The following is a 21,880-nucleotide window of genomic DNA, read 5'->3' on the forward strand; positions in this document are numbered from 1 at the left end:
TAATTGAAATATATATCATGTATGTTACCTCTTTAGGATGATTGGATCACAGGAACCAGCCAATCCTACTGGAGCATGTTTATTTCAAAAACGTGAACTAAGCCCTGTGGCACAATAATTCCTTCAAAAAGCATAAAGGAATCATTTGTTATTGTAATCTGAAAGCATGGCTTTAGCTAAATTGAAGTTCATTGTTTTAAAGTTTGAAAATAGAACTCTGTAATTGGACCAACAAATATTTATGAATGCATAATTAATTTTAAATCAGTGTCCCTAGGATTTCCTGCTGTGGCACAGCAGGTCAAGAATCCAGCATTGTCTCTGTGGTGGTGCAGGTTCAGGTCTGCAGCTTGGATTCATTCCCTGGCCTGGGAATTTCCATATGCTGTAAGTATGCCCATAAAAAAAATAATCAATATGCCCAGATTACACGGGTCTCATTCATGTTTTGGAAATACTTTGAGGTATCTGCTGTGATGTAACCATGTTCCTGCCTTCCAATTATATACATATACATATAGCATACGATCAATATTACCTTCCAATAAAGGTTGTAGGGAAGAATATTTCATCGATTTTTACATACAAGTAACTTCAGTCCCAGAGAGAATAGGGGTCTTTTTCAGAGTCACAAATTGAAATAGTAAGAGCCCAAATAAGAACTCAGAACTTCTGATTCCAAAGTTAATATTATTTTCAGGAAAAAAATATATAGATAGATAGATATAATAAAAGACCCATCACAACCCAGCGTATTTGGTAGACAATTCCTCCCCTCATAACATCAAGTTTCTCTCTGCCAAGATTCCCCTAATTCAAGACCTGGTGTACCCTCCTCCTTGGCTCTCCCTTATCAAGGGCTTAACTTGGAAAATAATATTCAATGTCAGTCATTTACACTTTAGTATGAATTTAAGTCAGTGTGGTTTCTTTCTCTTAGTCTTCTACATTTCAGTCATTATCTTCAAGTTTTAATGAGAGCAAGACAATTTCTCCTATTAAAATATTTTTCATAACATGAAATGCTCCAAGAGTTTTCGTATAAGGATTTTGATTAAGAGCCCTTAGTTTAAAAAAAATTGCAATATATTCATGACCCTAATATGTAAAATGTCTTTTAGCATAGAAGTGTGAGTTCCCTAAAGGAAGAGATTATAGCTGTCTTGTTGGCTATTGTATCCCAGTAGTTTGATATAGAGCCTGTCATATGTTTAACACTCTGAATAATTGTAGAATTAAAAAAAATCAACCTAACGGATACAGTAAGTCGTGTCAAATATGTCACACTTTCATAAGCTGAGGAAAAAAAGACACTCAATGACATTATTTGAAAAGGGTTTTACAGCCATTGGTAATTCTGGAAAAGAGTCTCTTAAGGCACCTAAATAATCCACCTGACGTCTGATTCCATTTACAAAATCAGGTTCAAAAGAGGCTAAAATGTTCGAAGGGGGAGAGGGGGCTCCAGTGCATATGGTGGCAAAAGGGATCTTCACAAGAAGGCACACCTAGAGTCTCTTTGCTTTTATTCACTACTTTAATGTACTATTTGTGTGTTTTTATGCTGCCCTAGAGTAAGTAGAATCCTGACCTAGGTTTCACGGTCTATCATATTTCTTCCACTTACTCTTTTCTCCTTTGTAATGTGGGGTGGGGACTTGCTATAATGTGGTGAGCGAGCTAGGACGTTGTCCCTTCCCTCCTGAACTCAGTAATAGCTTCTGGCTGCCCCCAGATCAGAGGGCAGATGTGTATCCAAGACAAATTGAACTCTGATGTTTCTCTCAGGAGGAAAATCAAAATCCTAGTTAGAAGTTGAGCAAAAAAAAAAGTGTGAATAAAAATTCCTTTTCAAAAATGAGCCTTAAGGTCAGAGTGGGAACATAAAGTTCTATCAACATTTGGAGCATAAGGCAGATGAGGCTTAGTGATTTAGAACTGGGGTCAATAACAGCATAAGTCCAATTATTTTTTAATGGCCTGCACCCCAGGCTAGGGATCGAATCAGAGCTACAGCTGCCAGCCTACACCACAGCCACAGCAACACCGGATCCAAACCATATCTGTGCCTCAGCTTGTGGCAGCGCCAGATCCTAAACCTAATGAGTGAGGCCAGGGATTGAACCCACATCCTCATGGAGACTGCATTGGCTTTTAACCCACTGAGCCACAACGGGAACTCCCATGTGAGGCCAGTTCTTAATGAGTGTTTTCAGAGGTGTGTGTGTGTGTGTGTGTGTGTGTGTGTGTGTGTTCAGGGGTGGGCTTGATAGCATAAAGGAATAGGACATATCAAATTATGACCCACATTGGTTTCAATTTCTTGTTACTGAGACCTCTAAGTAAATGGAAATACTCTGCTCCTTGAAGGCAAGGATAGTATCTTGAACAATTTGGTTTTTTGTGTGTCTAGTAAATATTTATTGAATTAGTTAATCTATCAAAGGAGAACAATTCAGTAATTATTTATTCAATATAATGATACAACACTCAAATGTTATTAGTTACAGATTGGGTTTTTTGGAATCTAACTTACCAAGTTGCTGGAGGGTTTTTTTTCCTATAACTAGTTTACTGCCTAGTACAGAAGAGCAGTTGTATATTTCTTAACTGGTTTGAGGCTTTTTGTGTTTTGTATTATATTTTTTCAAAAAGGAAAAAAAAGTAAAATCAACATCTGAATTTGTCACATTTGAAAAGTGGGTGCAAGAAAGTATGACAGTAACTAAACACAGTAATTCACATACACACCCCCATGCACCTGTGCACAACAGCTGGGACATATAGAGTGCTATTTGCTTTTTTTTTTTTTTTGGTATTTTTGTCTTTTTAGGGCCGAACCAGCAGTATATGGAGGTTCCCAGGCTAAGGGTCCAATTGGAACTACAGCCACTGTCCTAGACCACAGGCTCAGCAATGCGGGATCCGACCACATCTACAATCTACACCGCACACAACTCACGGCAATGCTGGATTCTTAACCCGCTGAGAGAGGCCAGGGATCAAACCCACATCCTCATGGATGGTAGTCGGGTTCATTACCACTGAGCCACAATGGGAACTCCTTCCTAGAGCGCTATTCTCACGTACTACTGGCCAATTCAGGATTTGTCAAGACTTTCACTTATCTGAGGATACTTGATGGGCACTGGCATAACTCAGGGAGGCTGTCTGCAAACCTTCAGACCAACAACTTAACAGAAATAATAGTAAATATAGCAGTGGAGATTCTTTAGAGTTATATTTTTTATAAATGATTCTAGGAACACTTTTGCCACTTATTTTCCTTCTTTGTGTTTTGCTTCCTAATTTATGGGCTGCCTCATTCCAAAAGGGTGTTGAAGAAGCAGCTCAAGTTATAGGATTTTCAGTTGATTCATTCAGAGAGAATGTAGCTTCTGAAAATGTAGCCCAGCTCTTATCACTTCTCCACTAAGCCCTTCAATGACGCCTCCATCCACAGCCTAAAAGAGTTCTGCCTGGTGGGTTTCAACGTGTCCAGGAATCTTGATAAGAGATGCAGCTGCAGAGTGGGCAGGTGCCAGCCATGGAGGTCCCGTGCGCCAGAATAAAGAAACTGGATTTTATCCTGCTGCCACTAGGGAGCTGTTAAATGATTTTAAATAAGGGCATGGTATAATCAGATTTGGGTTTCCCATTATGGAACCATCATAGAGTATTTTTCTATGGAAATCTGCTTCTTTATTAACCTTTCTGAAAACAGAGCCCACAGAAGGAGTACATTTTCCCCTAAAAACTATGAAGTATATTGAGGCAGTAACAAAGTGTGTGCAAGTGTGAGTACAAATAAAGGTACAACAGTTATATCTCATCTGGGCAGTAGCCACGTGGTTGCCCAGAGAGAGATAAATCTTCACAAGGATTTCTCTCCTTGGAACTTCTATGAGAATTTTAACAGGGTGACCTGTGTCACTGGAAAGGAATTAGTTGGAGAGACCCTTTGAGTAGTAAAGAATCTGCTGGATGAGTGGGCTAAGGGATGGATGACCTTTGTCCTAAGAGATTCACAAAGTCCCCTTTTCTGAAACCTTGCTGATCACTCTCCCACCCTAAATGCCTCTCTTAGGGGATGTGGGGAGACATTTCAAGCACTTAGTTAGCTGTGTTATACACTACTTTATAAAACTACCTGTGTACTTATCTTTCTCACCCATTATTATTACCTTGGAACAGAACCATGGTTTCATTTCTTTAGCAACAGTGCCTAGCCCTGTGCACTATTCACAAAGGGAACACGTAGGATTTTTTTTTTTTAATATTTTTTTTTTATTTTCCCACTGCACAGCAAGGGGGTCAGGTTATCCTTACATGTATACATTACAATTACATTTTTTCCCCCACCCTTTCTTCTGTTGCAACATGAGTATCTAGACATAGTTCTCAATGCTATTCAGCAGGATCTCCTTGTAAATCTATTCTAAGTTGTGTCTGATAAGCCCAGGGATTTTTTTTTTTTTTAATAAATGAACAAACAAATGATAAAAATATGGATTTTATAAATGGAACCAAGTGTGATTTTTCAGGAGAATAGACTTCAAGAGAGACTTTGAAGGCTCCAACCCCAAGGATACACAGGGATATAAAAGATGAACTTACATAGAAGTGCGTAATTAAGAACTGCTCTGGGAGTTCCCTCGAGGCCCCTTGGATTAAGGATCCAATATTGTTACTACTGCAATTTGGGTCACTGCTGTGGTGCAGGTTCCTAGCCCTGGGAATTCCACACACCAAGGGTGGGGCCAAAAATAAAAAAATAAAAATAAAATGTAAAATGGCACTGAATGAAGTTGAAAGACAGACAGACAGACAGACAGACAGAAAGAAAGAAAGAAAGAAAGAAAGAAAGAAAGAAAGAAAGAAAGAGAGAAAGGAGGGAAGGAAGAAAAGAATTGATCTGCAACTGGGAACATGACTAAATAACTTGATGGATTCCTCCAACTCTAACTAGATTCTCCAAATTTAGTCACGTATAATAAATCCAAAGGAAATAATATGCCAGATTCTAGAAATCATCATACAGTTCCTTTTATATACTGGTATTAATGGTGCATCTAGATGGGGATGAAATGACTGGAGATACAACAAAAACGAACATAGGTTTTGGAATCAGATGTAGGTTGGCCTTAATACTTACTAAATTAATGCTCAAGTGCCTGGATAGGTGGATGGGTGAGCGACCCATACATAGGTCAAGTTAGTTGCCTTGGATCATAAAATTAGCCTGGTGAAATACATAAGCAATTCTGAATTCCAGAGCTCTATCATGTTCCATGCAGATGAAACTATCTGTATTGATAGAAACAGATGCTGTATTTTCTACCATGCACCAGATAATATGAGGGAAGGCATTAAGTTGAAACCATAATCATTAGAGACTCGTCAAGTGGAGTTATCCCTAAGTCAGAAATTAAGTGGGAAAGACCTTGTTCTGAAGTGAGTTGGTTTATTCTATGCATTTTAATATATTTGGGGGTAAATTCTTAAATGAAGAGATAATCCCTGATAAGCTCTTAAATATTTGAATACCAGTAATTAAATCATAATTACAGCAAGTGAATTGTAATAGTAAATGTCTATCTAATGTTGATAGCCCCCCTTGGATTCTTTGGCATTTGAACGGATAACATTTTTTTATCTTACTCTTGGGATTTAGTTCAATATTTATTTCATTATCAGTGCAGACCTACCTAGTATCTTGTTTAATGACAATGAATGCTGGATTCTTTAACAGCATAGCCAACGATTTTAATGAGAATGATGTAATTGTACATAGGGAAGATACTCTAGTAGATGTTGGTAGAGGAATTATATAAATACAATTTCCTGCATCCTGAGCTTGCTGTGTGGCCATGGGTAAATCAGATATAACCTTTCTCAATTCTACTGTCCTCATTTATAAAGGAAGAAATTTACCTAAGCTTAATCTTCAAGTTTCTTTTGCATACTTATGCTCTCAAAATGTTATATGCCTATATTTCTACAAAATGAGATCCAGGGAGTTCCCGTCATGGCTCAGTGATTAACGAATCCGACTAGGAACCATGAGGTTGCAGGTTTGATCCCTGGTCTTGCTCAGTGGGTTAAGGATCCGGCATTGCTGTGAGTTGTGGTGTAGGTTGCAGATGCGGCTCGGATTCCACGTTGCAGTGGCTCTGGCGCTTAGGCCAGCAGCTACAGCTCCGATTAGACCCCTAGCCTGGGGACCTCCATATGCTGCAGAGGCAGCCCTAGAAATGGCAAAAAGACAAAAAAAAAAAAAAAAAAAAGAAAGAAAGGAAAAAAATGAGATCCAACTTGATGCAATTTTAAAAAATCATTTGAACACCTCCTGTGATCTCTGGTGTATAATGGTGAATGTGTGTGACTTTTGTTCAATGAATGCTCACCCATTCACTCACCCAACACATAGTTATGACTCAGGAATAGGAAAATATAAGTGATATATTAGATTCCTAGGGCTGCTGTCACAAATCACCACAAACTTGGTGACTTAAAACAGTAGATACTTATTTTTTCAGAGTTCTGAGAGCCAGATGTCCAAATTCAGCAGTACTTAGGGAAGCATTCTGTCTATTCCTCCTCCAGTTTCTTGTGGCTGCCGATGTTCCTGGGCTTGTGACCACGTCCCTCCATCTCTGATTCCTGGTCATATTGTCTCCTCCTCTTCTCTGTCTCTCCAGGTGTGTGTCTTATGAGGACACCTATCATTGAATTTAGGACCCACTTGTATAATCCAGAATCATCTTCTCCTTTCACTATCCTAACCTGGATGCAGATATTATTTCCAAATAAGGTGGCATTCATAGATTCCTGAGATTAGGATGTGGACATATATTTTGGGGAGCATCTATTCAACCCGCTATAGTCACCGAACACAAAAAGACAACAAGCAAATAAAAAGTGGCTTTGCCTTTGTAGTTTATAGTCTATTGTTTATAGTCTACCAGGTGAAATAGACATGAAGTCAAGACACTGGAGTCAAATATAATTATATATTCTAGATAGTTATAAATAATAGCTATAGATTGTAATTAGGTCTGTGAAGGGAAATGATGGCATGCCTTGAAAGATTTTAGCAAAAGGACTTCAGAGCAGACCTCTGAACAAGTACCATTTAAGCTGACCAGCAACAGGTCTTATAGGAGTTGGGGCCTGGGGAGAAGCTGTTAAAGAGGTCAGGAGAAGAGTTCCCGTCGTGGCTCAGCAGAAACGAATCTGACTAGAGATTGATGCAGGCTCAATCTCTGGCCTTACTCAGTGGGTTAAAGATCCAGCATTGCCATGAGCTGTAGTGTAGGTTGAAGGCTCAGCTCAGATCCTGTGTTGCTATGGCTGTGGTGTAGGCCAGCAGCCACAGCTCCAATTTGACCCCTAGCCTGGGAATCTCTATATGCCACAGGTGGGGCCCTAAAAAGACAAAAAAAAAAAAGAGGTCAGGAGAGATGGTTCCAGGAGAACAGAACATTATTTACTAAGGCCTTGAGATGGGGCTGTGCATAAGTAAACGAAGGTTGTCAAGGCTGGAGAATGTTGAGCAGGGGGAGAGAGGAGTGAGTCAACGCTGGGTCAGGTCATGAGGGACTTGAAGGCCTTTGTCAAGACTTTTGGAAACCTAGGTATGATGAGGAACCATGATGGGTTTTAAGTGGGAGGATTTGAATTGTTTTCATTAAATGTTACTGCAGCTAATAATTGGAAATTGTGTTCTAGGGAAGCAAGAATAACAGCAGGAGAAAAGGAAGTTCTAGGCTGGAGATGGGCCATGGCGTGGTCCAGGGTGATAGTAGGAGAGATGGAAGTGAATGGATTTGAGTTACATGTTGGAGGTAGAATTGACATGGTTTGGGAAAGAACTGGCTATAGAGAAATGAGGCAGAGGGGAGCTTCAGTGTTAGCATTTAGTCTGTTGGAGGGACAGGCGTTTTAAAAATGTCCGCAATAGAGGTGATTAAATAATTAAATTAATAATTAATAATTAAATGATTAAATAATAAGGTGATTAAATAATACAGACAAAAGAACAAGTGATAGTGCCTGGAACAGGGTTAGGATGGGGTAGGTAGAATGCTGAAGTTTGAATTGGGCTTCAAAGACTATTAGGTAAAATGGTAGAGAAAAACATTTTATATAAAGGGAGAAGTACAAGGAAAAATACTCAGACATATGAAGGTGTGTGATGTGTTCCAGGGGCAAGGAGGACCCCTTGGAGTGAAGCATGCAAGTATATATTCTAGTTCCCAACAGCATCCCTTTTTAATGTTTATCACGGTCCTTTGGATGCAGTGGTATCTCGATTCTTCCTATGACCTGGCCTTTCTACTATAAACCTAATGAACTGAGTGTGACCATATCAGATCATGCCACTCAATCAGGAGCTATAGACTCACATGTCCCCAAACTGAACAAACATTATGATTTAGTTAATCCAGATATGGAAGATGCCCAATGACTAAGTGTCCCTTTTTAGAATTTGGCAGGAAATGCTAACTTTCTTCTGGAAGTAACATTATGTGCCCATGATAGACTTGTTTAGCTTTTATTTTTAAGTGAATACTCAAGATCTCAGCTCTTCTCTTCTCAGTGTACAGGAGTAGTGGGGGTTGGGTGGGGTGTGATGCAGCAGTAGGGGGTGGAAAGAAACACCAAAGTCAGGGTGAGTTGGATGTGGTACTTGGTGTTCTTTCTGCTATCAAAAGGATGTGTCTACCTTACAAATTGGACCCTTTCCCTCAAATGTCTAAAGTCTTTTAATAGTTTCCATCCACCTGTATCCATAGTTTCCAAAATAATTTGCACTGACACACATGTGGCACATGACCTTCTTGGGGCAGCATTCTTCCCTGGGTCTCGCATGCCAGCTGTATCTTACCATTATCTCCCACTCAGGAAAGCATATAGAAAATGCAAGAGCACAAAGGTAACATTTCTATAGGGATAATCTTGAATATGATGTGCTATAATATGCCACCCCAGTGAATGTTTGCAAACATGGGGAATTTTATGATCAATGATTATTGGCTTGGGAGGAAAGAAGTTCACTCAAATAATAAAAAAAAAAATACCAATGCCTTAATGCTTATTATGCTTAGCATGACTAAGGGCATTATTATTATTAATTTTTTTTTGGTATTTTTATTTGGAGGGGGGGCATACCAGAGGCACATGGAAATTCCCAGGCTAGGGGGCTCTAATCAGAGCTGCATCTGCCAGCCTACACCACAGCCACAGCAACACCAGATCCAAGCCACATCTGCAAACTACACTGTAGCTAGTAGCAGTGCTGCATCCTTAATCCACTGATAGAGACTGGGGATCGAACTGACATCCTCACGGATACTTGTTGGATCCTTAACTTAGAGCCACATGGGTACCCCAAAGGGCCTTTTTTTAAGGCAGCTTGAATAGCAGGATTGCCAGTGGTGTTACCAAAGCTTTTCATGGCTATATGCTGGAACAAGTGTCCTTATTATCCCAAGGGTCACTTTTCTAGAAACAGCTTAGTGAACCACAGATAGCCACATACAACTTAATGGTTGCTACTGCAACCTCTTCTACTGATAACCATTGATTTGTTAAGTTTCTGGAGTTCCCGTCGTGGCGCAGTGGTTAACGAATCCGACTAGGAACCATGAGGTTGTGGGTTCGGTCCCTGCCCTTGCTCAGTGGGTTAACGATCCGGCGTTGCTGTGAGCTGTGGTGTAGGTTGCAGACGCAGCTCGGATCCCGTGTTGCTGTGGCTCTGGCGTAGGCCAGTGGCTACAGCTCCGATTCGACCCCTAGCCTGGGAACATCCATATGCCGAGGGAGCGGCCCAAAGAAACAGCAAAAAGACCAAAAAAAAAAAAAAAAGTTTCTTACCATACACCAAGTAGTACGATAAACATTTATGAGGATTATTTTATTTAATCATTAAAATAGCACTAGAATCACATATCATTTTGGACCAGAAATAAGTGCAGCTGAGGGTTAAAGAACTCACGCAAATTCATACCTTCATAGGATCAGAATAGTATTAGAAATGAAGCTGTCGTTTAAAAGTGTCATCTCAATCACTATTCATGTTTTATTCTATATTTATAAACAGACAGTAATACTGCTACCTGGAACACATATAAAGAAGACTATATTTCTAATCACCCTGGGGGTAGTAGCCCTTAGAGAATAGCAGTGGCTAACAGGAGCCTCTGACCGTGTTTTATCTCCCATGGAGAACTTCGCCTTAGCATTCTTTAACAACCTTCCACAAACCATACTCCCCTTTACATGCCTAACTGCCTGCCTTCCTTGCTTCCTTCCTTCCTCCCCCTCTTCCTCCTTTCCTTCCTTCCTCTGTCATCCATTCTCCTGTCTTCCGACACAACTCCTAGTTAGACTGTAATCTAAGCATTCTTAATTGTAAGGTGTTTTCATCTCTTCATAAGGTGCTTCTTATAGGCTTTTGATTGATGACTGCTCAATGGTGGAAGTACAACCACATCGGCTGAGTCACCCTCGACATTAGCGCGGTGACAGATGTTACATACGTCTCTTTCTCTCTGCTGTTCGTAAGGAGCTTAGTATCTACTCTACGAGATTACAGCCTCTTTGGGGCATCCAGACATGTGAAAAATGGCTCCAACACATGGCAGGGATCAGGATTATAAGCAGGCAGAACGTATAAAGGAAACAAAAAGAGAGAACGATTAGGGGATGGGGAGGAGCTTCGTTTAAACTAGGACCTGTATGTTGAGATGGATTTCAATAAATGGAATGGAAAGAGTGATTCTGGAGGAGAAAAGAGCATGAGCGAAGTAACGGTGGTAGACATCTATCAAGTGTGGTCAGGAAAAGATCCATCATCTGCTGTGGTTTGATCAGGACTGTATAAGAGTATGCCGCTAGAATATTATAAGATGAATTGTGGGAACATTGAGGAATGAGCTGGTTTTTTAACCACAGAGGGACACTTCGGATCTACATGAAATTTTGGCACCATATTTGTTGAAAGGCACTCACTTCCTTTTTCACTTCCATCATCATTTTCATTGTTGTCATGATCACCATTGTCAAACTTTACGATTGTGTAGCTTTTTACAGTTTCTCATTCATGACTTCATTATGGACGTCGTCTCTAATACCTCTTCATTGAGTTGACGGCATGGTTTTCATGGAAAGTAATGAAAACTGCAAATAATGTTGGCTAACACAATAAAAAGGATATATTGCCTCATGTTATTTTTAAGGTAATGCTGGCTCTTGGCAGTGACTCGGTGATGGAACATGATGTGGTTTCTTTTGGTCTCTCTGCTTTGACCTCCTTAGGTCCAACTTTATCATAAAGGCTGTTCCCTTTAGGGACATGCACTGTTGCCTCCTTGGATACAGGTTCCTTTTGTCTCAGTATTTCCAGCAGAAGTCTAGATGGACAGGGTTATGTTGTCTGCCAGCCCCTGAATCAACCTCTTTGGTCAGGGGGATGGAGTGTGATGGAGTGTGCTGACTGGCTTAGCTTAGGTCATGTGCTCCAATCTAGAGCTGCGGTGGAGTTGGTTTCTGAGAAATCATGAACTTCCCCCAAATGGGAATTGGGGTTTTTAGGAAAGGAGATATGGAGTGGGTGTAGGTGGGATGAATGCTAAAGAGAGAATTAAAGAGTATCCTTTAGAGAAATACACTTTAAATTCCATTTTATACATGAGGAGTGGATATTCATAATACCATTAGTTGCACAATGAGATTATATATGTTGCAAGAAAAAAAAACCTGTATACGTTGTTATGAGACTCCAGAAGGTGAAGAGATATTACTAGCCACTCTGGATAGATGGAACAGACACATATCATGGGCTGTGACCCTGAATAACTTATTAAACTTCTCTTACCTTCATTTTGGGGGGGGAGGGGCTGGAAAATAGAGATAACAGTAGCACCTACTTCACAGAGTTGTTGAGAGGACTAAATGAGACGTTTACAAATACAGATGACCAAATTCCTTGCCATTCACTATGTGTTTAATTTTTTATCTTCCAGGAAAGTAACTGAGAGTCTCCAGTTTAAAGGATGAAATTACCGAGGCCTCATATGGTTATTAGTCTCAGGAATTATCAAGCCAATGTCTTGTGATTCCAAGCCTTGCCCACTCTCTTTCCACTACACTGTGCAGCTACTTAATGAGATACCCAGCTCTCTGCCTCTTTGCTTTGCAGTTAACAGGATCCACACTGAGGGAACTACACATGCAAATTATTATTAGCATGAAAACGGGTAATTATTATTTTTTACATTTGCATCATCACAGATAATCTTTGTGTTAGACATTCTCTAGCAATGAATGACTGAACTAGAGGGCTCGCAGTTCATTCAGACAGTCATTAATTCTAAATAAGAAATTCATTTACTGTCACTCATGTTGCTTAAACAATGCAAAGCAAAGAGTGAGTGCAGAGCAATTTCCTACTGTAAGGGCTGGGACAGAAGCTAGAAATCACCTAGCCCAACCTTTTAATTTGCATATGAGCGAAATGAGGACCTGAATAGGGAAGGTCACACAATTAATTAGTGGCAGGGCTGCGACTAGCATGCATTTTCTTTACTTCTATGCCAAAGTCTTGCCATTAATGTGTGCATGCTGATCATCTGACTCCTATTTGGGTAGGAATTCCCTGATTACTTAAAACCCATCGAGGGCTTAGGATAGAGGCACTTAATGTGCTATAAGTTTCCAAAATGAAAATATATTAAGAATCTTTCACACATTCCCTTGCGCAGTATTAATTTTATCTTCCTTATTTCTATGGTGCACTTGTGGGGAGAAAAAACAAGTATCTGTATATATTGAATGGTCTCTTTTGAGTCCTGTCAATGTACAGGTATGAACTAAAAACACTTTAACATTAAAAACAGAGCAAATTGCTTATGGTAACCATTGCATAATGAAGGAACACAATGAAGAATTAAGTTCAAATTACTTATCAGGTCTCTTCCATTTTCTAAGTTTTTAAAGTAGAAAATTGCACAGTATAATTACAGAAAGTTAATTTGCATTCATATTACAATTCAGTGAGCAATTACATTCTTTTTATTTTAAAAAATATTTTATAAAGTATGATTTGCATCAGTGTGTTCCAGGAAAGAGTGGCGACTTCTCCCTTGTGGGGTTTTCATACAGATTCAACCATCCAGTCTGTATCTTCCATTATAGAGTTAGAGCCTCTTATTGGCTTTTTGGGACAGGAAAGGAGAGAACTACTGAAGGTGTGACTATGGTTTCAGAGCTTTTTGCTAAGAACTCTGTAAGGTATAATAGAATACCAGGGTTTAGAAGGAGAATTTAAAAGTCTTACTGCTGAAGACTTCTTTCCCCTATTCACTTCCTCCATCTGAAGCCTGAATTTCTCCATTGAATTCCTGCCAAACCATCATCCAGCCTATACCGATTAACTCCTGTGCCAGAAAATTCTTTGTCTTCTGACGACACCCACATCATCCCTACATGGAAGGTGCTCCATTTCAGGCTAACTATTCTTGCATTAATGTACTTTAAGGGATACTTAGAAAAACATTCACTATTTTGGCAGTGCTATGTATAGCATACAACACTCTTTTTTATAATGAGAGTAGAACATTTTCATATTAGCATAGATATCTGTGTTGGGCCATCATAGAGAGATTCCTATAAAGATGTGGTATCTGACTGGCTGCTCCACGTACTCTGTGCCTGCTCTTTAAAAAAAAAATTTAGGAGTTCCCTAGTGGAACAGCAGGTTAAGGACCCCGCATTGTCACTGCTGTGGCTCAGGTTTGATCCTTGGCCTGGGAAATACCTCATGCCACAGGTATGGCCCGAGAGAGAAAGACAAAAAACAAATTGTTTCAATTAAGATAAAATATTGTAATTCAATGAATTTTGTTATAGTTATTGTTGTACAACCATCATTACAACTGAATTCTAGAACATTTCCGTTCCAAACCTCCAGTCTGCCCCTCCCTCCCCCCATCTGTCCCCTTTGGTAGCCGTAAGTTTTTCAGAGTCTATGAGTCTGTTTCTGTTCTGCAAAGAAGTTCATTTGTATCCTTTTTTTTACATTCTACATACAAGTGATATCATATGATATTTGTCTCTCACAGTCTGACTAACTACACTTAGTATGATAGGTCCATCCATGTTGCTCCCAATGGCATTACTTCATTCTTTTTTTATGGCTGAGTAATATTTTATTGTATATATGTACACATCTTCTTTATCTGTTCCTCTGTCCATGGACATTTAGGTTGTTTCCATGTCTTGGCTAAGGTACCTAGTGCTGCAATGAACATAGGGGTACATGTAGTGTCTTTTTGAGTCATGGTTTTCTCCAGATAGATGCCCAGGCATGGGACTGCTAGATCATATGGTAATTCTACTCTAAGTTTTTTAAGAAACCTCCATACTGTATTCCATAGTGGTTGCATCAATTTACATTCCCACCAAATAGACCTATATTGAAATGCATAGATCTTAATAGTTTCATCAGTTTCGACAAATGTATTTACCTTTATAAAGTAACCCTACATTACAGAGATGGTATATTCCATTATCCCAGAAAGTACCTCATGGCCCTTTCCAGGTAATCCCTCTCCACATGGGCAACTAGTACTATAATTTTTCTTATCATAGCGTTATGTTCCCTGTTTTTGAACATCATATAGATGGGATCATAATAATGCCCTTTTTTGAGTCTGGCTTCTTTTGCTCAATATTTTTTAAGAGATTTATCCATTTTGCTGTACATACTGGAAGTTTATTTTGTTTCTTTCTTAGTAGAACTCCACTGTAGGGATCATTTACAATCTCTTTATCCATTCTACTATGGGAAGGAGTTTGTGTCATGTCCAGTTTGACCTATTATGAGTAAAGATGCTATAAGCTTTCTAGTGTGTGTATGTGTATATGTTTTATTTCCCTTGGGTAAATACCTAGGCGCAGAATGCCTACAATTACCCAGAGTAGGTGTACCCTTAACTTGGTAATAATGTATCAGGAAGTTTTTCAAAATTGCAATACCATTTTACACTTTCACAGAAATGTATGAGAGCACTACAGCTTCACTGATATTTACTGTTACTAGACTTTCAAATTTTAGCCATTTCAGTGTGTGTGAAGTGATATTTCAAATTATGGTCTTATTTTCATGTTCCTTATGATCAAAGATGTGCATCTTTTCATATGCCTATTAGCTATTCAGTACATCTTCTTTTGTAAAGTGTCTGTTCAAGTGTGCTGTCCATTTCAATTAGGTTATTTTTCTTTTCGTTATTAATTAATAGGAGTTAGTTATATTTGCTGGATTTATGTCCTTTGTCAGATATATGAATTGTGAGTTTGTTCTCCCAGTTGGAGTTTTTCTTAATGTGGTTTTTTTGTTTTGTTTTTTAGCGCCGCATCTGTGGCATATGAAAGTTCCCAGGCTAGGGATCAAATCAGAGCTGCAGCTGTTGGCTTATGCCACAGCCACAGCAACACCAGATCTGAGCTGCATGTGTGACCTACACCACAGCTTATGGCAATGCCAGATCCTTTAACCTCTGGAGCGAGGCCAAGGATCAAACCTATATCCTCATGGATAAGAGTCAGATTCTTAACTTGCTGGGCCACAACAGGAACTCACAATGCTGAAGCTTTAACCAATGTGCCACAGTGGGAACCTCCAAGCTAATTTTTCTCTTCTTTCTTAGTATTGTTTAGCTATTCTAAGTCTCCTTGCATTTCCATACACATTTTAAACTTAGTTTAAATTTCTTGAAACAGCGTGCTGAGGTTTCTACTGGGACTGTGTTAAATGCACAGTTCAACGTGAAGAGAAGTGTCATCAACATTGAGTTTTTCACACCATGAACATGGTATGCCTCTCCATTTATTTGGGTCTTCTGTAATTGTTTTCATCAACATTTTGTAAGTTTCGGTACAGAAACCTTGCACAACTTTTGTTCAATCTACTCCTAAGTCTTTTGTGGTGAGCTACTGTAAATAGCATTTAAATTTTTCATTTTTCAGCTGCCTGACCAGCTGTGTAACTTTGGTAAGATATTTAACCTCTCCGAGTTTATTTCTAAACTGTAAAATGTAAGTTCATGTTATTATTAGAACAAAGCCAAGTGTAAATATATGCAAATAGCTTTGAGGTGTTCTTTTATTATTAAAAAGCGTAACAGAAAGTTCATAATGCAATACTTGGTATATTAGAATTCTTTTGGTCAAAAGTGGAAAAACAATGAACAATTCAAATTACTTAAGTAATGGAGGGAGTATTTTGGCTCATATAACTGAAAAGTCTGGGTGGGGGAATGGCAGTTGGCTTCAGGCATGACTGAACCAAAGCCCTTCAACAATGCCCCCCATAAATCTCTATTTCCCCATCTCTTAGCCCTGTTTTCTTCTCTGGTATTTTACTTTTCCAAAGGCTTTTTTATGTAATGTGTTCCTGCAACTATAGACTTTCCAGTATCCAGTCCAATGGTAAAGAGAAAGCATTTTCCCAGTTGTTCTATCAGAAGTACACAGGTCACCCATTTGACCATCCCTAAATTGTGGCCAAGAGATGTGATGTACTTGTCCATCCCTGGAGCTGGGGGTAGAATCAGCTCTCCCAGAACTTGATGGAAAAAATATTATTGGGAGAATGGTGCCCCAATGAAATCTGAGTGGTGTTTATAGTGGGAAGAAGAATGGCCTCCAAGAGGCAAACAACAAATATTCGTCATACCTTTAACATAGTAGCCACAAAGTACATGGCAGCTATGGTGTGCTGATTCTTCTCTGCTTCTGATATTCTCTGGGCATCAGAAACTCTCAATCATTTTCCTGAGAGCTTTTAGTCTACTGTTTTCAAGCACTAATATCACCTTAAGTTCTACTTTATGAGTGAAAAAAAATTACAGGTTTGTATTGGAACTTAAGAGCCCTTTGACAATCACCTTAGCTCTCTACTTTGTTTCTACTGTGCATTTAGCTAAAAAGAGCAGATTGGTGGCATAAATACAACTGCAGTGTTGCTACTCTTCTCCACCTCCTCCTTGGAAAAATAAAAAGAGTGCTATTTATAGCAACTGCAAGCCAGAGTCAACTTTAGTAATACTGACACACAGCCTTTCCCTGGAATCAAGCAAGGCCAGTATCATGAAAGAAGAGAACTTTGGTTTTTTTGATGGAGCTATATCAAAAGTGTTTTTTCTTTTCTCTTTACGGCTGCACCCGTGGCATATGAAAGTTCCCAGGCTAGGTAGGGGTCTAATCAGAACTACAGCTGCTGGTTTACCCCAAAGCCACAGCAACTTGGAGTCCAAGCTGCGTCTTCGACTTCTGCCACAGCTCAGGCAACGCTGGATTCCCGACCCAGTGAGCAAAGCCAAGTATTGAACCTGTATCCTCATGGATACTAGTCGGATTCGTTTCTGCTGAGCCACGATGGGAATTCCTTTTCTTGTTTTCTTGACTTCAGAAGAGAAATAGTAACTGGATGTTTTACTTGTGTGTCCACGACATACAAGAAAAGTATCTGAAATGTGGTTACTGAAAGGTTTTGCAAAATTTTTTTTTCTGCTTTTTTTAAAGTGGAACTCTTTACTTTCAAACTAAATTCCAAAGTCCTGAAAGTGGTAAACAAGACCTTTTGCAATTTGTTTATGGTGCTTCTCTAGAGTTAACTACAGCCTCATCCAGAGAAGAATCTCTTCTTTGTCTCTGTGAATTCTTTTTTTTTTTTTGTCTGCAATACCCTTCCTGCTTCATCTAGGAACTTAGTCATTTTTCAAGATGGTACCACTTTCTTCCTACTCTGGGTTATATGCCTGGATCTAATGTTCTCCTAGCATCCCATACTTAGCATCATCAGAGCATTTATCAAGCACAATGTGATGGGCCTTTGAGTTGTTTAAGAGAAAGTTTTGGGGTTTTGGTTTTTTTTGGTTTTGTTTTGCTTTTTGTTTTCTCTCCCTGCCAATGCCCTTGCACCTAGTATAGAGTAAGCAATCAGTAAACATTTTTTTGAATAAATGAATTATAGAATCTGAGTGTGAACCTGAGCTTGAATGAAAGAGACCATGAGAGGCTTATGTCTCTTTTGGTATTAACCTTTGAAATTGTATGCATTCTATATATTAGAATACTTTGAACACATGCTATCTCTAATAAGCTGAATAGAAATATTCCTACTCAATATTATTCAAGTTTTATTAATTTGAGAGCTTTATGTGTAGAGAAATATGAGCATATTCCTGGCATATGCAAACACTACAAACTGTTTAATGAACAGTGGCTATGTAATAACTTGAGTTTGAAACACCCAGGGCTTACATCACAAATCCATTTTATTCTACTCCATCCAATGAGAGGTATATTTGAAGTGATTATAGGAATAAACAGAACTTTAAATAATCTATAATACACAAAATGAGATACTTTTCATCCTTTTCTTTGGAGGAATAATTATTGCTAGTTAGATTTGTGACCTCTGACATTTGGTTTTACTTTCAATCATAGGTCTGTCTCAATCAATACTTACATAGGCTCCCCTCTGGGTGTCTTAAGAATCATGCATCTTGGGATGGCTTGTGTAAAGTTCAATAAAATGCTTTTCTGTGGAGTTCCCGTCGTGGCACAGTGGTTAACGAATCCGACTAGGAACCATGAGGTTGCAGGTTCGATCCCTGGCCTTGCTCTGTGGGTTAAGGATCCGGCATTGCCGTGAGCTGTGGCGTAGGTTGCAGATCCCACGTTGCTGTGGCTCTGGCGTAGGCAGGCGGCTATAGCTCCGATGAGACCCCTAGCCTGGGAACTTCCATATGCCACGGGAGTGGCCCAAGAAATGGCAAAAAAAAAAAAAAAAAGACAAAAAAATAAAATGCCTTTCTGCCCATCTGCATGCTATTCATACCTATGTTTTTTATTCAGTGGCCTCAGAGCTCCTCAAAGTCAGGTCTATTTCTGATTTACTGTCATTATTTCCAATGCTTAAAACAATGCCTGATATATAAAATGGACTGCAGGAATGCTTATTAATTTTAAGTGAACTATTTTGGAATGATTCTAGAAAAAGAACCAGTGTTTACTGGGTGACTCAGTGCTAGCCATGTTCAATATATTTTCCCATTTAAGACTTGCATGATGTCATGATGCAGGTATCACTGTTACAGAACTGAGAATTTTGAAGCTCAGAGAGGCAAGGAACTTGTCACAGATGACGCAGGCCTACCAGATTCCAAAATCCATGTTCTGCCTAGTACAGTTGAATAGGAGCACCTCTGGGCTTGTCATGAAGGTTAAATGAGTTAACGTACAGAAAGTACCCAGAAACCTGCCGGAAACATAATAAGCCATCATACATCTTTGCTGGTCTTATTACTTTGCTACTTCTCAGAGCAGATGATAAAGAAAGGTTTGTTGATTTTCTTCTTTATGCCACACATAATACAAATGGTATTCAAAGGGGAAGAAAAGAGAAAAAACCCTAATATTTAAATGAATTGGTTTTGGACGTTTTTAGCATAACTTAAAATGATACTTTAAGATCTGGTTTGATTTAACTTTGCAGACTATTAGGTCCTTGGTGGGCAGCTTGCCTCCAATTAGAATCTGTTATCACTCTTCCTTTTAGCCTGGAGTTGGGAACAGCTGTAGCTTGTTGCCTCTGTCAGATTTAATGGGAATTTGCTGAGTTTCCATGGTGGACCTTGTTAGACACTGCATAGAGATAGAGTTTTACATGCGTGTCTTCCATTTTTATTACTCAGCCACTCAGTGTCTGGCATTTGATACAAAGTCTGTTATCATTACCTCACTTGAAAACAGAACAAGGTAGAAGGGGGGCCGTGAGGGCAACAATTTAAAATGTATGTAAATGGTTTTGATATTCCACAGCTGTCTCAAGCACTATTTCTCTGGTAGAGTCAATGAAAAGTTAGACCTACGTTGAGGTTGCACATTTGTCCCAGCTGTTTGAAGCACCAAAGAGTTTTCTACACTCTCCTCCATTAATTCAATGATGTCTTCTGCGACTTGTCCATGTCCCCTATTTTTTTTTTTTTTTTTTTTTGCATTGAGTTCAGATTCCAGGGGTCTGTCTTTACAGAGGAGGAAACTGCAGTGCTTTATTAATCTTATTAGAGTGACCTGGCCAGCCTGAAGTTCTTATGGAATGTATCTTAAGTGTCCTGGAGCAACACTTGCCATTTTCTAAAGCTTTAGGAAAGTTGGCCAGACGTGAGCCGCTTTCTTGGTCCCCACCATTAGCTTGGCTGGTCACATCCTGAAGTAAATACAGAGTCATGTCCACAGGGGTACCTCTTTCCCACCTTGTTGGGAGTTTCCTCCCATCAACTTTTCTCCAGAGATTGCATCCTGCCAATGACCTCACACATTTTTCTTGTCTCCATGTAAATTGCTATCTTTTCAGAAGGTGCATGACAGCCTCCGTTTGCTGGGGCCTCCATTTGTATAGAAGCTGTTATTATGGAATAAGTTTAATGGGTCGTGAATTTTGTGGAGACAGGGAGGGTCTCTCGATGACTTTGTCCCAGCCATGGACCTACTGGCTCCACAAGGAGTGCATTAGGCTAAATATTTTTAGCCCATTGACTCTGGTGGTAATAACCCTAAATGCTTCATTAAATTTTCATGGGTGAGTGATGGAAGCTATGAGGGGAAAAACAAAACAAAACAAAACCCAAATCTGCCACATTAGCTTTCTTATTACCCAGCTGGAGGACAGGAATGTGGCCCCTAAAAAGAATAAAAATAAACTTTTTAAGGAACTGTTGCCTCTCTCTGTCCTTTCCTTCCTGGAGCCCTGCTACAATACACAGAGCAGGACTTGCCTGGACTTTTTTTATTCCTCCCACACGTGGCATCTGGGGCTCTGGAGATGGGTGTACTGCTACAGACATTCACGGGAGTTGAACCCAGTCTCAGGGCAGAAGAGTATTCAGATTGACACAGCATTTTTCGCGATCTGGCCGATCTTTGTAAGCTAGGAGCAAAAGTCGGGAGCAACCATTTGCTTCCTGGCTGGGGTCTTCTCCCTCGCTGGTGTCCTAATCAGGGGATTGTTTACAGGCATCCTGAAAACCAGACTTGGGAGGGTGGATGAGATGGGGGAAGCCTTGGGGTTTAACTGGGCCTGCCAGGCCTCAGGGGCCTGAGTCCCTTTGTAGGACTCGCGAAAGCGTGCCAGATACACGCCTCCTCTCTCTCTCTGGCACAACTTTTCTCTGGGAAGCCTCGGTGAAGCCAGGGGCACAGGAGCCGAGTTGGCCGCTGGGAACCAGCGCCCCCTTCTGTTAAGGGGAGTGGGGGCAACAGGCCCGCGCGGGACCTGCCCTAGAATTTTCGCGCACTAGCGCTCTTTATATTTGGCAATATGCGTGTTTAGAGGCTTGGGTAAAAGAGTAAACACTTGGGAAAATTAAGAAGGCCCGGCGGGGGCAGCTGGTGGTGATGGTGGCAAAAACAGTGGATACTCTGAAAAATCCGAGTCTGGTGGCTTTTACCCCATCTCCCCCTCACTCTCTCTCCGCCCACGCAGCCGGGGCGGGGACCCAGGGCTTTGGGCTCCGCTCTCCCCCTTCCACGCCGGGATGAGGAATGAGCACCAGGGCTCTGGAGGCGCGACTGCGAACCGCGGCGCCCCCGCTCGCTCGCTCTTCCTCCTCCTCCTCGTCGCCAGCGCGACTTGGCGAGGCTCTTGGAGCGCGCTGGGGCGGCGCACACAGCGCCTGGGCAGGAGGCGGAGCAGGAGCCGCAAGGCCGGGGCGTCGGGCGAGGGGCGCGCGGCCGGGGGCCAAGCTACGGTGGCAGCCCGGCAGCGGGTAGGTGAGCCGCGCCGCGGGGCGCAGTGCAGGCTTGGGGC

At 40.4% G+C, this 21,880-nt stretch overlaps 1 protein-coding gene across 10 annotated transcripts in view; it reads left to right on the forward strand.

The window, feature by feature from the left end:
- The window catches only part of DAB1 (DAB1, reelin adaptor protein), a 1,217,809-nt gene that overhangs the window by 757,902 nt on the left and 438,027 nt on the right, over positions 1 to 21,880 (forward strand). The window contains exon 1 of one of the 10 annotated variants that reach the window (XM_021093142.1): positions 20,069 to 21,839. The exons of the other annotated variants lie outside the window; for them this stretch is intronic. The gene's annotated coding sequence lies outside the window, so the exon portion shown is untranslated. Of the gene's footprint in view, positions 1 to 20,068; positions 21,840 to 21,880 lie in introns of those variants that run through there. 10 annotated transcript variants of the gene reach the window in all.

This window comes from Sus scrofa, chromosome 6 (genome assembly GCF_000003025.6).
Source record: "Sus scrofa isolate TJ Tabasco breed Duroc chromosome 6, Sscrofa11.1, whole genome shotgun sequence".
NCBI classification, from domain to species: domain Eukaryota; kingdom Metazoa; phylum Chordata; class Mammalia; order Artiodactyla; family Suidae; genus Sus; species Sus scrofa.